The sequence below is a fragment of the Mus musculus genome, chromosome 15, assembly GCF_000001635.26.
Source record: "Mus musculus strain C57BL/6J chromosome 15, GRCm38.p6 C57BL/6J".
Taxonomy (NCBI): Eukaryota; Metazoa; Chordata; class Mammalia; order Rodentia; family Muridae; genus Mus; species Mus musculus.
In genome coordinates this window covers 38,572,031-38,584,969 of record NC_000081.6, presented here as the reverse complement: position 1 = coordinate 38,584,969, position 12,939 = coordinate 38,572,031, and the positions used below count along the sequence as shown (strand labels likewise).

Here is a 12,939-nt window from a genome sequence, read left to right as displayed (position 1 = left end):
CAGCCCCCCTTTTTATTTTTTTAAAGAAAAAAAAGTCTCACTGTGTAGCCCTGGCTGGTCTGGAACTCATATTAGACCAGGCTGGTCTCAGTCTCACAACAGAGATTTGCCTGCCTCTGACTCCCCAGTGCTGGGATTAAAGGCATGTGCAACCACGCCCCAACTTTGTCTGCTCTTTTAAAAGATGCTCCTTTGTGTAGCTCTTTAGCAAAGCATCTTACATTAGTGCGGCTGCACAGGCCCTGTGCAAAGCATATGAAAAAAAAAAATCTCCTGCATTTGTCGCCAGAGTCTCGTAGAAACTGGTACCGTAGCAGCTCCTGTTTACACAGCACTTCACAACTCACAGGCTACCAAACTGCTTCTTGTTTGTTTTGTGGTTTGTTTTAACACAAGCTTTTATGTATTACAGGCTACGTGTTCCATACATAGCTAAGGCTAACTTAACTCCTTCTCCTGTCCCAGCTCTTTACTGCTGGAGTTATAGGCATCATGCCCAGTTTGCAAATTCTATTTTTTTTTATTTTTAATTTTCAATGCTTATTTTTATTTGATGTGCAATGATATTTGCCTGCATATGTGTCTGTGTGAGGGTACTGGATCCCCTGGAACTGGAGTTCAGGCAGATGTGAGCTGCCATGTGGGAACTGAACCCTGGTCCTTTGGAAGAGCAGCTAGTGCTCTTAACCACTGAGCCATCTCTTCAACCCCAAGTTGGTGAATGTAATTTTCACACAATAGAGAATGATGAAGTAGCTCCCTGACTAAAGGTGCCTGTTGCCAAACCTAATAACCTGAGGCCTATTCTTGGACAGATGGAGAGGACTGACTCCGATGAGTTAACCTGTGACACACACACACACACACACACACACACACACACACTCATACACACAATCATGAGTATACACACAAACATGAACACACACAGTAAATACATGTTAAAACAAAAATTTCCCACAAAAATCAAGGCAGTTCTACTATAAACCTATACTATAGAGAAGGAAACTGAGGCTGAGGGAGGTAAGATGACTTCCAGGTAGCAGAGCCAAGACTAGCAGCCAGGTACCAGGAACACTCACCTGCTGCTGACAGTTGCTCCGGGAAAAGCAGCTTTGTTTGCAGACTTCTACTCCTCTAGATGCTTGAGAAAGTTCTAGTTGCTTGACCTTCAGCACTCAGGAAGAACTTCTTGAGTATGGTTTGTGTCCTGGCCAAAAAAAGTATTATTATAGGGACTTGCAATTACAGGGCAGTTTGGAGCATGCCCTGACCCAACCAGGAAGGGTTTTGTCCTCAGATGATAAGTAACCTTCGTCTATAAAGGAGAGACAATTCCAAAGAAAATAAACACGCACAGCACATTGACCTGTGTAGTAGGAAAGTTCCTGTGTGAGAGCAGGATGAGGAGCATCTCAGAAGGGAGAAAGGCAAGCGTGGGGGCGTAAAGAGAAAATTCATGAAAAGCAGGGACCAGGGTAAAACCTCTAGCAAGAAGGAAACAAAGCACAGATCATCCCAAGCTAGAGGAGGCGAGCTGTCAAAACTAAGCATTCACTGAGCAGTCTAAAAAACAGGAAGAAAGGAATCCAAGGTCTGGGTTGAACAAACTAGTATAGAATCCCACAGGTAAGGGTGCCTTGGAGCACATCCATGACAGAAGAGGGAGAGTAAGTGTGAGGACTCTACTTATTCCATCAGTGTTGTATGTCAGACCCTGCCCTGTGACTTTAAACATAGGATTTCCTCCAGCTAGGGAGACCACTCAGCAAACATGAGTTTGGATCCCCAGAATCCCATATAAGCACAAGAAGGCCCACCCATAGCTTCAGAAAGTGGGGGCAGAGGTCTCTTCAGAGCGAGCTGGCTAGCGAGATGAGCCATATTGACTAGCTGTAGATTTGATGGAGGAACTCTGCCTCAGTGAGTAAGGTAGAAGATAAACCCAAGATGACTTTCTGCATCAACTTATGATCTCCACATGCAAGTGTACACATCTATACATGCACTCACATGCACACACACACACGCGCGCACACACACATATAGGCGAAAACATATATGCACACACATATGAAAAATGGAAAAGTCTATAACCCCATCTAATGTACACAGACCTTGTAATATTTTACAGATGGTTTAGATGAGAAGTTAAGGCACAAGCAATTTAAATCTTCCCCAAGAGCTCTCGGCCAGTTGATGCTCAAGGCAGGAGTGAACCTCACACTTTTGAATTGTCATACTCGGCCTTGGGTGGTGGTGCTTTGTAGAGGGAGCCCTACATCCAAATCTCACACTCACAAGGTTAGAGGTCAAATCAGCATCAGCATCCAGTGAATTCCACAGTCACCTTGACAAATGGACTGTGTGTCCCCTTGATTAGGAAGGGACAGAAACACAACTTAAATTAGTTTACAAACAAAGGGGAGATAGTTGACTGTAGGCTTAAGGGCAGTCTCCTGGAGTCAAGGGTAAATCTGTCAGCAGAGTCTTTGGTGGTCAGGAGAGGAGAATCCTGAGACTTTAGTTCCTAGTCATGGGTTCAGCAACCCCCACGACCTTCCCACTTCATGCCACCCTCCTGCTGATGTCATCACCTGGGAGAGTTCCTTCCTTGGTGCTGTGAGAGATGACTGTTGAGCCCCCTGTGCTCCAGACTAAGCAACTCCTCATGCAGACTGAAAGACCTCTTCCCTTATGGCTGAGTTCCCTCTCCTACCCTCTTTTTGGGTAGAAAGTTCCCAGGGGAAAACTGCTCGGCCCAGCCTGGGTTGTGTGCCCAAAGGAACACACTAGGCTTGTGTTTGTGTGTTAGGGATAAACCCAGGACTCCCTGCCTTCCTAAAGACCCACTCTACCACAGTTATACCTCCAGGCTTCAGACTGTAAGAGAGCTTTTTCCAGAAGGAAGCTACTGGGTGTTTTCGTTTGTTTGTTTTTTATTATTGTTGTTGTTTGAGAAAAGGTCTCATATCGAGCAGGTTGGCCTCAAACCCACTATGTAGCTGAGTTTGAACTTCTGATCCTACTAACTCTGTCTCTCATGCTGAGATGACGGATGAGATGGCTCAGTCAGGAACGTGCTTGGTGCACAGCATGAGGAAGAAAACCCATTACCCATGTGTCTTAGTCAGGGTTTCTATTCCTGCACAAACATCATGACCAAGAAGCAGTTGGGGAAGAAAGGGTTTATTCGGCTTACAATTCCATACTGCTGTTCATCACCAAGGAAGTCAGGACTGGAACTCAAGCAGGTCAGAAAGCAGGAGCTGATGCAGAGGCCATGGAGGGATGTTCTTTACTGGCTTGCTTCCCCTGGCTTGCTCAGCCTGCTTTCTTATAGAACCAGGACTACCAGCCCAGAGATGGCCCCACCCACAAAGGGCCTTTCCCCCTTGATCACTAATTGAGAAAATGCCTTACAGTTCGATCTCATGGAGGCATTTCCTCAACTGAAGCTCCTTTCTCTGTGATAACTCCAGATGTGTCAAGTTGACACAAAACTAGCCAGTACACCCATGTAGAAGATGCATGACACACCTACAACCATGCGGAAGGTGCATGGCACACCTACAACCATGCGGAAGGTGCATGGCACACCTACAACCATGCGGAAGGTGCATGGCACACCTACAACCATGCGGAAGGTGCATGGCACACCTACAACCATGCAGAAGGTGCATGGCACACCTGCAGTCCCAGAACTGTGCAGGTACAGACAGGAAGATTATTCCTAGGACTTCCTGGGCAGCCAGATGGCTGAGTTGGTGAGTTGTAGGATCAATGTGATACCTTGTCTCAAAGATGGAAGGCCAGGTGGGGTGGTGGACACCTTTAACCCTCACACTGCTGGATCAGGTGGATCTCTGTGAGCTTATGGTCAGCCTGCTTTACATGGCCAGCCAGGGCTACATAGTGAGATCCTGCCTCAACAAAACAAAACAAAACAAACAAACAAAATGACAAGATGGAGAGCCACTGAGGCAGATTCTCAGTGTGACCCTCTGGCCTCTGCACACCTCCCTACACTCATGTGTATGCAGAGGCAGAACATAGATGCGTACTGTGCACACCGCACCACATAAAAGTAAGCAAAGAGTGGTACTGCAAACCTGTGGTCCTAGCACTGGGGAGGTAGAGGCAGGAGAATCAGGAGTGGGAGGACACATTCAGTGGCTACATAGTGAGTTTGAGACCATCCCAGGGAACATGAAACCTGTTTCCAAAAAACAGGGGGGATGGGGCGGGGGGAGCTCCCTATGCTCACAGTGTAACTTCGTCTAATGTTAGTATTCCATATTATCACGAAACATGTCTCATACTTAAGAAAGCAGGAGCAGCTGGGTATGGTGGCTCATGCTTTCAATCCCAGCACGCCAGAGGCAGAGGCAGGCAGATCTCTGAGTTCAAGGCCAGCCTGGTCTATGAAGTGAATTCCAGAACAACCAGGGCTACACAAAGAAATCCTCTCCCCAAATGTCAAAAAAAAAAAAAAAAGAAAGAAACAAAACAACCCCCCCCCAAAAAAAAACAAAAAAGAAAAATAAAGAAAAGAAAAAGAAGAAGGAAAGGAAAGAAAGAATGCAGGGGCTGAGGGTGTAGCTCCATTGGTGGAGGTCTTGCCCATCATTCACAGCGTCCTGTGTTTAATCCCTGGTACCACATAAACTGAAGACAGTACAGCATACCTTTGCTACACAGAGAGTTGGAGGCCTATCTCAAAGCAAAAATAAACCAAACAAAAACAGTAAACAGCACTGCTAAAAATCCTTTTAACTAAATCACTCTTCATTCAAAATTTTATGACACTTTCCATGAAATTGTAAATCATTTTGACGACAGAAACAATTGCCCATAATCACAGAAATTCAATTGCCAAAGAGGAAAGTCATGAGTTGGTAGCCAACTTGAGCTACAGTGAGACCTATCTCCAGAATATAGAAATTATCAGCTAGGCATGGTGGAGCACCTGGGAGATATAGGCAGGAGAATCAGGAAGGAGTTCAAGGCCATCCTTAACTACAAGTTCAAGTCCAGCCTGGGCTACAGGAGATGATGTCTCAAAAAGCCAAAGATTAGACAAGAAAAAAATTACAATCAGCACACATCCATAATGCATTGCAGCAGAACACTTGGCACATTTAAAGTTCCGAATAAATACAACCTGTAATGATGCCGTGCATAGCCATGGGCTTGCAATCACTCTCAGGGTGGGCACGAATTTACCCACCTGTGAGCCAGTAATTGAGTGGGTGTGCTGGTTCAGGAGCTCTGCCAAGCACACTGGTGTCTCTGACTCACGTGGTGCCTTAGCTTGGTTTGTTCAGATTGCTGTTAGCAGAGGTCCCTCTCCTTTCTTCTCCTTCCTCCCCTCCTCCTCCATCTCTCCTGGCACAATGTGGATCAAATTCATGGCCTTATACCTGCTAAGCACACACAGGACAACCCCCTCCTTAGTTCAAGACATCCCTTCCTTCCTTCCTTCCTTCCTTCCTTCCTTCCTTCCTTCCTATCATTTTTCTAAATAGAACTTTTATTTTAACTTTATTTTTAAATCATGTATATGTGTGCCTATGAACTTGTCTATGCATGTGCATATCACAACAGGCACCCGTGGAGGCCAGAGGTGTCAAATACCCTAGAGCTAAAGTTATAGGCAGTTTTGAGCAGCCAAATGTGGGTTCAAGGAACTAAATTAGAGTCCTCTGGAAGAACAGCAATGCTTTTAACTGCTGAGCCATTTTTTTTTCCAGTCTAAGACAATAAACTTCTGAATAGTCCAGAGTCGAGGTGACCAAGATCCCATTGCCTGTATATTAAATGTCTGCTTAGACCTCTTTTCTGTTTTCCAGATGGGGACTTTTTCTTTCATTTATTGCTTATTAGTCTGGGCCTCATGTAGCTGAGGCTAGCCTTGTTGATCCCTCTGCCTTGGAGTGGGGTGATCAACAGTTCTAGGACTAGGACTACTGTCATAAATGTGCTAGGACTACTGACATATACCAGTCACAAATTCTGTGTGTGTTTGTGCATGTGTGCTTACACACGCACACTGGATACCCAGGCTCATAACTGGTTGGCAAACATTCTATCACTGAGCTACATGCCCAGGCCCTGATAGCACTTTCTTGATGTGTCCTCCATGGCTGGAGGGAAGAAGCCTGAAAGCATATATGGGCCCTAATTCATCCTGGAGGCTCCGTGCTCACTGTGATCTTATTAGCAGCAGAGCCTCCAATCCTAGATGCCATTGCTGAGATTATCGCTCAGCAAACAGTAGTGGAGAGAGAGCTGCAACCAAGTTGAGCCTGGGCTAAGACAAGAAGTAGCATCTACAAGTGCTGGCTTTGGCTTCCCTGAGCATTCCCGGATCAGCTCTATCTCCATACCAGATCCCCAGGGGCTGGCAGAAACCCTCTCATGCTGTCACTGGCTGAGCCATACCCCGGGAGCTCTGAGCACCTGCACCTCTCCTTTTGAAATCCTTCCTCAGAGGTCTGAGCTGGACGGAGCTTCCCTCAGAAAGCCGAGCCCCATCTCAGGAAGTCCTCGGGTCCCAGTAACACCTCCTGGCCCTGCGTAGGAGGCAAAAGCTGTTAACTCTTCCTCCTATTGCTCAGCCTGCCTTCTAACACAACATCCTTGAGGTCCACTCTTTATTCTTCTTCTTTTTTTTAAATTCAATGCATTTTGCTTTAATTCAGTACTTCAAATCTCATCCACACACACATACACCTAAGTTTTAAAGTCATAAATTTTAAAGTGCATGCAATTTTATTTTCCTGCACCACCATAACCCCAGCCTGCATGTTGAAGAAACAGTGCACCTTGATGAACACTGGCCAGATTCCCAGGGCTCTAGGGCCTCGTGCAGCTGTGGAAGAGTTTCTATGTGGTATGAGGACTCATCCCTGGAGTGTACACCCCCCCCTCATGGCTTGCTGTGGTTTGTTGTTGATGATCAGAGCCTCTCAACAGGTGGACAGATGGAACTCAAACCTGAGTGCTCTTTCCTTCAGAGTCTGACTCCCAGAGAACACTGTTGGAGGCTACGGTAGACGAAGCGGGCTGTGTGTCCATAGGCAGGCAGGGATCAGAAGCCTGGAGTCTGATCACAGGCTGGATGGCCCTCACTGGAGCCCTGAGCACCTTCCTGTCCTCTCTAGGTCAAGGTCTTGCAGCAGAGGAGTGCATGCCCCTGACTCTAGAGCCTCTTGGGCAAGTGCTGTGGTGCTCACTGGAAGACGCATTCTTGTCTCTCTGGTGGCACTTCCCAGCCATTCACAAGGGACACATCACAGTTCATAAAGAAAGTCAAATGCATCCAGACCAGAGCCTCTCTTGCCAGCAGATCCCAGGCCTGTAAGTTTGAACCAGCCATGTTCCTTGTTAGGTCTGCTGGATCCAGGATCAGAGGCATGTCTTTTTGGATCTGTCTGCACAGGTAGTCAGAGATCTCGTGTTTAAAGTCTTAACACCATGTCCAGTAGATATGAAGACGTAGATACTCAGTGATCAGTTCTAAGAGAGTTCAGAAGCACTGGGCTGTATGTAGTCCAAGAGCTGTCTTGGGGCCCGCATTCCCAGGCGTAGACTATGAGCAACTCCAGGGCCCTAACTCAGGCTGTGGAGGCAGTGGCTCCCTCAGCTTCTCCTTACACAGTTGATACCAGTGCTTGACCAGAAAGAGGAGAATCCACAGCCTGGGTGCACCGTACCTCAGGGAGTTTTGCTGGAGGTCTGTGAAGCAGATGAAGAACCTTCTTCAGTGTGGTGCACTCACGGATGAGTTGGGCGTAGATTTTGTTGTCGTTAACTGGAGTCAAAGTGCGTGTAGTTTCTCACTTCATACAGGACATCACAGGCTGGCTGCACATCAGATTCCATCTCCTGCTGGAGCTTCTGGGAGCTCAACTTGAAGCTCAGAGACCTGGAGATGGGCTGCTCTGAGCTCTGGACCTCAAACTTCAGTTGAAATGGTTTCTCTTGCTGCAACTGGCACAGAAGTTTCCGAGTTTCCTCAATGAACTCTCCCTGCCGCTTTAACTGATCCTTAAAGCTAGTGAGATGGTTAAAGAACACCACTAGGTTGGCCTCTGACTGTGGGGCCATGAAAGGCAGCCTATTTTGGTTGAATGAGACTTGCTCCAGCGACCCAGTAGAAAACTCTACAAGGGGGTTTCTTGGCGGGTGCACTCTCGAGGGCGGTGGCCCAGGGTGTCCTATCTGTCTAGTCGCCGGGAGAGGTAGAAGTGCAGCAGGTGGCGACCGGGCTCCTTAGATGGGGCTGGGGTCCGCGGTGCGCTCTCTGCCCACGGAGATGAGCTGTCAGACTGCTACGGCATTACCCACTGGCACCTCAAAGTGTCCACCATCCCAGAGGGTACCTGCCTTGACCGGCACAACTGCATCCAACAATTACTTGGCGAGTCTTTTTGAGTGTCCTGTCTGCTTTGACTATGTGTTGCCACCTATTCTTCAGTGTCAGAGTGGCCATCTTGTTTGTAGCAACTGTCGCCCCAAACTTACATGTTGTCCCACTTGCCAGGGGCCATTGGGATCCACTCGCTTCTTGGCTATGGAGAAAGTGGCCAACTCAGTACTCTTCCCTTGTAAATATGCCTCTTCTGGATGGGAAATAACTCTCCCACACACCGAAAAGGCAGAGCCCGAGGAGCTCTGTGAGTTCAGGCCTACTCCTGCCCCTGCCCTGGTGCTTCCTGTAAGTGGCAAGGCTCCTTCCATGCTGTCATGCCCCACCTGATGCATCAGCACAAGTCCATTACCACCCTGCAAGGAGAAGACATAGTTTTCCTTGCTACAGACATTAACCTTCCTGGTGCTGTTGACTGGGTGATGATGCAGTCTTGTTTTGGCTTTCATTTTATTTTAGTCTTGGAGAAACAAGAAAAATATGATGGTCATCAGCAGTTCTTTGCAATTGTACAACTGATAGGAACACGCAAGCAAGCTGAAAATTTTGCATATCGACTTGAGCTAAATGGCCATGGGCAGCAATTGACTTGGGAAGCAACTCCTCGATCTATTCATGAGGGGAATGCAACGGCCATTATGAAGAGTGACTGCCTAGTGTTTGACACCAGCATTGCACAGCTTTTTGCAGAAAATGGCAATTTAGGCATCAATGTAACTATTTCCATGTGTTGAAATGGCAATCAAATATTTCTGGCCAGTGTTTAAAATTTGCATTTGACTTCACAAAGAATAAGGCACCCATCTTCTTGCCAACCTAAAAATTTCCTGGTAGGTAGAAGCTAGACATGAAGGTAAATAAAAAGAAAAGCTGTTAATTCAGGAAACAGTTGCATGTAATAACACTAATATATTTAAAAATAATTCAACAGTAAACCACTGAAAAAATATATATATACCCAAAATAGGCATCTTTTGTATTAAGAAAGGAAACATTGTAAAATATTTCTGAACTTTGCGTTTGCTGTAGATTGATTGTATTGTTGACAATTTTTCAGGGGTGTGTGTCTGTGCACTCATGCGTGCACGTGTGTGGTTGGTTTCCCTTTAACTGACAAGCCATCTGCGTGGTCATAGACCACTGTTTTCCCCTTGTGAGTCAACACATAGTGCTGCTATAGTTTTGTTTTGTTTGTTTGATTTTTGTTTTTTGATGTGTGTGTATTTGCTAATTTTTATTCTAGTTTTTCATTAAATAAATTTGACTTTCTTTTCTGAAGAAAGAAAGAAAGAAAGAAAGAAAGACAGAGAGAAAGAAAGAAAGGAAGGAAGGAAGGAAGAAAGCAAACTCTACAAAGGACAGAAAAGCGAGCCACGTTCCCAGAGACAGGTGGCTGACAGCACAGAGCCCCCAACTCCATTCTGTAACTATCAGTCACACAGACAATGTCCAAAGCTCCTGGCATTCTGGTTAGACTCCACCCCCACAGTTACCTGACTATAGCCAGGTATGCTCCTGATAGCCCACTATAAGAGGGGCTGCTTGGCCCCTCCTTGCTCTCTTTAAGCTCTCACCTGTCTTACTCTCATCTCTAGCCCTCCTTCTCTCTCTCCCTTCCCCCTCTCTCCACATGGCCATGGCCAGTGGTCTCCCTCTTTCTATCTTCTCTCTTTCTCTCTGCCTTTCTACAATAATGCTCTAAAACCATAGACTTGGGAAGCAACTCCTCTATCTATTCATGAGGGAATTGCAACAGCCATTATGAATAGTGACTGCCTAGTGTTTGACACAAGCATTGCACAGCTTTTTGCAGAAAATAGCAAAAAGTCATTGCTCATCATGGCCGGCTGTGCTTGAATGACAGGATAGGCTTTCCTCTAACAAGCTGCATTTAACCACCTGCCGGAAGGTCTTCCTGTGCTCCAGCCACAGACTGGACTGAGCACTCTTGCCTGAGTGGGAGCACTCTCGCCTGTGTGGGAACGTCAAGCGCCCTCTTCTCCTGCCCTCCCCTCCCCTCAGCCCCCAGGGCTGATGAGCCGCCCCCGGGGGGGGGGGCATTCTGTTCTCAGCTCCTCCGTGGTGTCCAGTGTGGAACGCTGGAGGCTGGGAACCTGGTAACTAGAGCTGCCCCTTGTCCACCACCTGCCGAATGGGGTCAGTGGCTTCACATAGCCACACACCCACCTGGGGCCGCGTGGAAAGCTGCAGCAGTCCTCCCGCATCTGCCCACCCAGGGCACCGGAACTCTGGCAGGACACGGGTTTTCTCTCACTCCCCCCCCCCCCCCCCGCCCCGGCGCCCACTGCCGCACATCTGACTTACCCTTGAGCATGGTGTGTTCATCCTAGGAGCCACCCTACACGACCCCGGAGATCCTCACAGGGTGGGCAGCACCTTGGAAGCATCTCTCCATCAGGAAAGCACATATGAACTCCACGTCTGCTCTGACCTCAGGAAGAAATGTGGTGTCCGGAAGGAGGTGATGCTCTAGGAACTTATCCAGGCTCCAGATTGGGGTTCTGAAGAGTTCCTTCGCCATCCTGAGGCCAGGGATGTTTGCTGACTGCCCACTCTTTATCCTAAGGTCACTCTATTTTGGCATACTCAATAATGTTTTGCTTCTGGCTGGCTCTTGGCTGATATGTAGCCCCCTTCTCCCTTTAGAGAAGATGTCACGCTTAGCCTTCTAGTTTCTATAGAGCAGTAATGTCTTTGCTCTGTTTGGTTTGGTTTGACTTTTAAACATTTCTTGTACTGAAATTTTTTTCATACGGTATCTTTCAATCCTATTTTCTCCTCTTCCAATTCCTCCCTGATCCTCTCCTCCTCTCTACCTCCTTACCCACCCAATTTCTCTCTCCCCCCTTTCTCATAAACAAACAGAAAACCCAGAAACCACATATTAAAATTCTCACAAAATGGAAAATAAACAATTAATAGACGAACAAGACAAAAAAATTTCAAAAAATAAACCAAAGAGAGGCAAAAACAACAACAACAAAAATATCCTAGACTTTGGTGTTGGCCAGCTACTCCTGGGCATGGGGCCTGCTCTGCAGTATGCTTAGTATATCCAGTTAGACTCCGTCGGAGAAAACTACTTTTTCTTTGATAGCAAGTAGCTAGTGTAAGTAGCTTCTTAATTAGGGGTGGGAGCTCATGTCTACCTCTTCCTCTCAGTCAGGCTTGAACCTGTGCAGGTCCTGTGCATGCCACCATAGTCTCTGTCAGTGCACATATGCATCAGCCCTGCTGTGTGCCAATGACACTGCTTCCTTGGGGTCCTCCATCACCTCTGGCTCCAACAATCTTTCTGCCTCCTCTTCCACATAGATCCCTGAGCCTTGGGGGGGAGGGGGTAGAAGTGGGGGTTGATAACAATGCCCCACTGAGGACTGGGTGGTCCAGAGTCTCTCACTCTCTGCACATGGTAGGTCTCAGTGTTAAGCACTGTAAGAGAAAGTTTCTCTGATGAGCCCTGAAGAGGCACTGATCTGAGCCCCCACCCAGTGTGGTCACTGGGGGATCCCTGTGGCAGCACACAGAGACATGTCAATGGGCGGATAGGGTCCCTTTCACTATTTAGCCCAGGCTGGCCTCAGATGCTCAGCCAGTCTCTGCCCTCAGATGGCTCAGCCTGCGGGCCAGCACTCCTATCTTAACAGACGTATCTTTTGAAACTGTGACTCATGTTCCTGCTGTATTAGTCAAGATGCTGTTTTCAAACCACAGAAAACAACAGTGGCAAACTTTTCAATGGAAGAAGAATTTACTTAATAGGTGACTCAGGAACTCAGAGAACAAGAAGGAAGGCTAGGAAGGAAGCTCAGGATGGCGTCAGCAGCAAACTCCAAAATGGCTTGCTAAGGGACCCACCCTTTCACCATCCAGATGTTGGTCATTGTATGTGGACTCTGCTGCTTGTGAACACTCATCTCTTTGCACTCCAGACTCTACAACAGTTATCCTAATCACTTTTAAATGATGCTGCCTCTCTAAGGTACACCCTCATGATTCAGAGTTCCAGGTAAGACAGAGCACCTGACTGTTGCTCTGAGTGCCATGGGGGAGGAAAAGGTGATTTTTCCTTTTCTTTCCTTCTTGGTCTGTCTGTCTGTCTGTCTTTCTTTCTTTCTTTCCTTCCTTCCTTCTTTCCTTCTTTCTTTTTCTTTGTTTTCTTTTTTGGCATTTCAAGGCAGAGTTTCTCAGTGTAGCTTTGGCTGTCCTGAGCTCACTCTGTAGACCAGACTCACCTACCTCTGCCTTCCAGGTGCTGGGATTAAAGGTGTGTGCCACTACCACTTGGCTCCTTTCTTGGTTTTTGCTGGTGTTTTTGGTTATTTGAGACAGTCTCAGATAGCCCAGGCTAGGATTGCACTCTGTATGTAGCCAAGGTTGGCCCCTTCTGGTCTCTAGTTCCTAAGTGCAGGGTTTACAGCTGCACACTGCCACGAATCTCTTCCCTTCTAAGCTTTGGTTCTCACCATGAGAACTGGAATCTG

General features: G+C 47.1%; 2 long non-coding RNA genes and 2 pseudogenes across 2 annotated transcripts in view; 3 read left to right on the top strand and 1 right to left on the bottom strand.

The window, feature by feature from the left end:
- 2310043O21Rik (RIKEN cDNA 2310043O21 gene) overlaps positions 1 to 12,939 on the top strand; it is a 45,591-nt gene that overhangs the window by 9,965 nt on the left and 22,687 nt on the right. The gene's annotated exons all lie outside the window — the stretch shown is intronic.
- Gm41309 overlaps positions 1 to 12,939 on the top strand; it is a 33,755-nt gene that overhangs the window by 17,317 nt on the left and 3,499 nt on the right. The gene's annotated exons all lie outside the window — the stretch shown is intronic.
- On the bottom strand, positions 7,185 to 10,976 carry Gm29697 (annotated as a pseudogene).
- On the top strand, positions 8,177 to 9,710 carry Siah1-ps2 (siah E3 ubiquitin protein ligase 1, pseudogene 2; annotated as a pseudogene).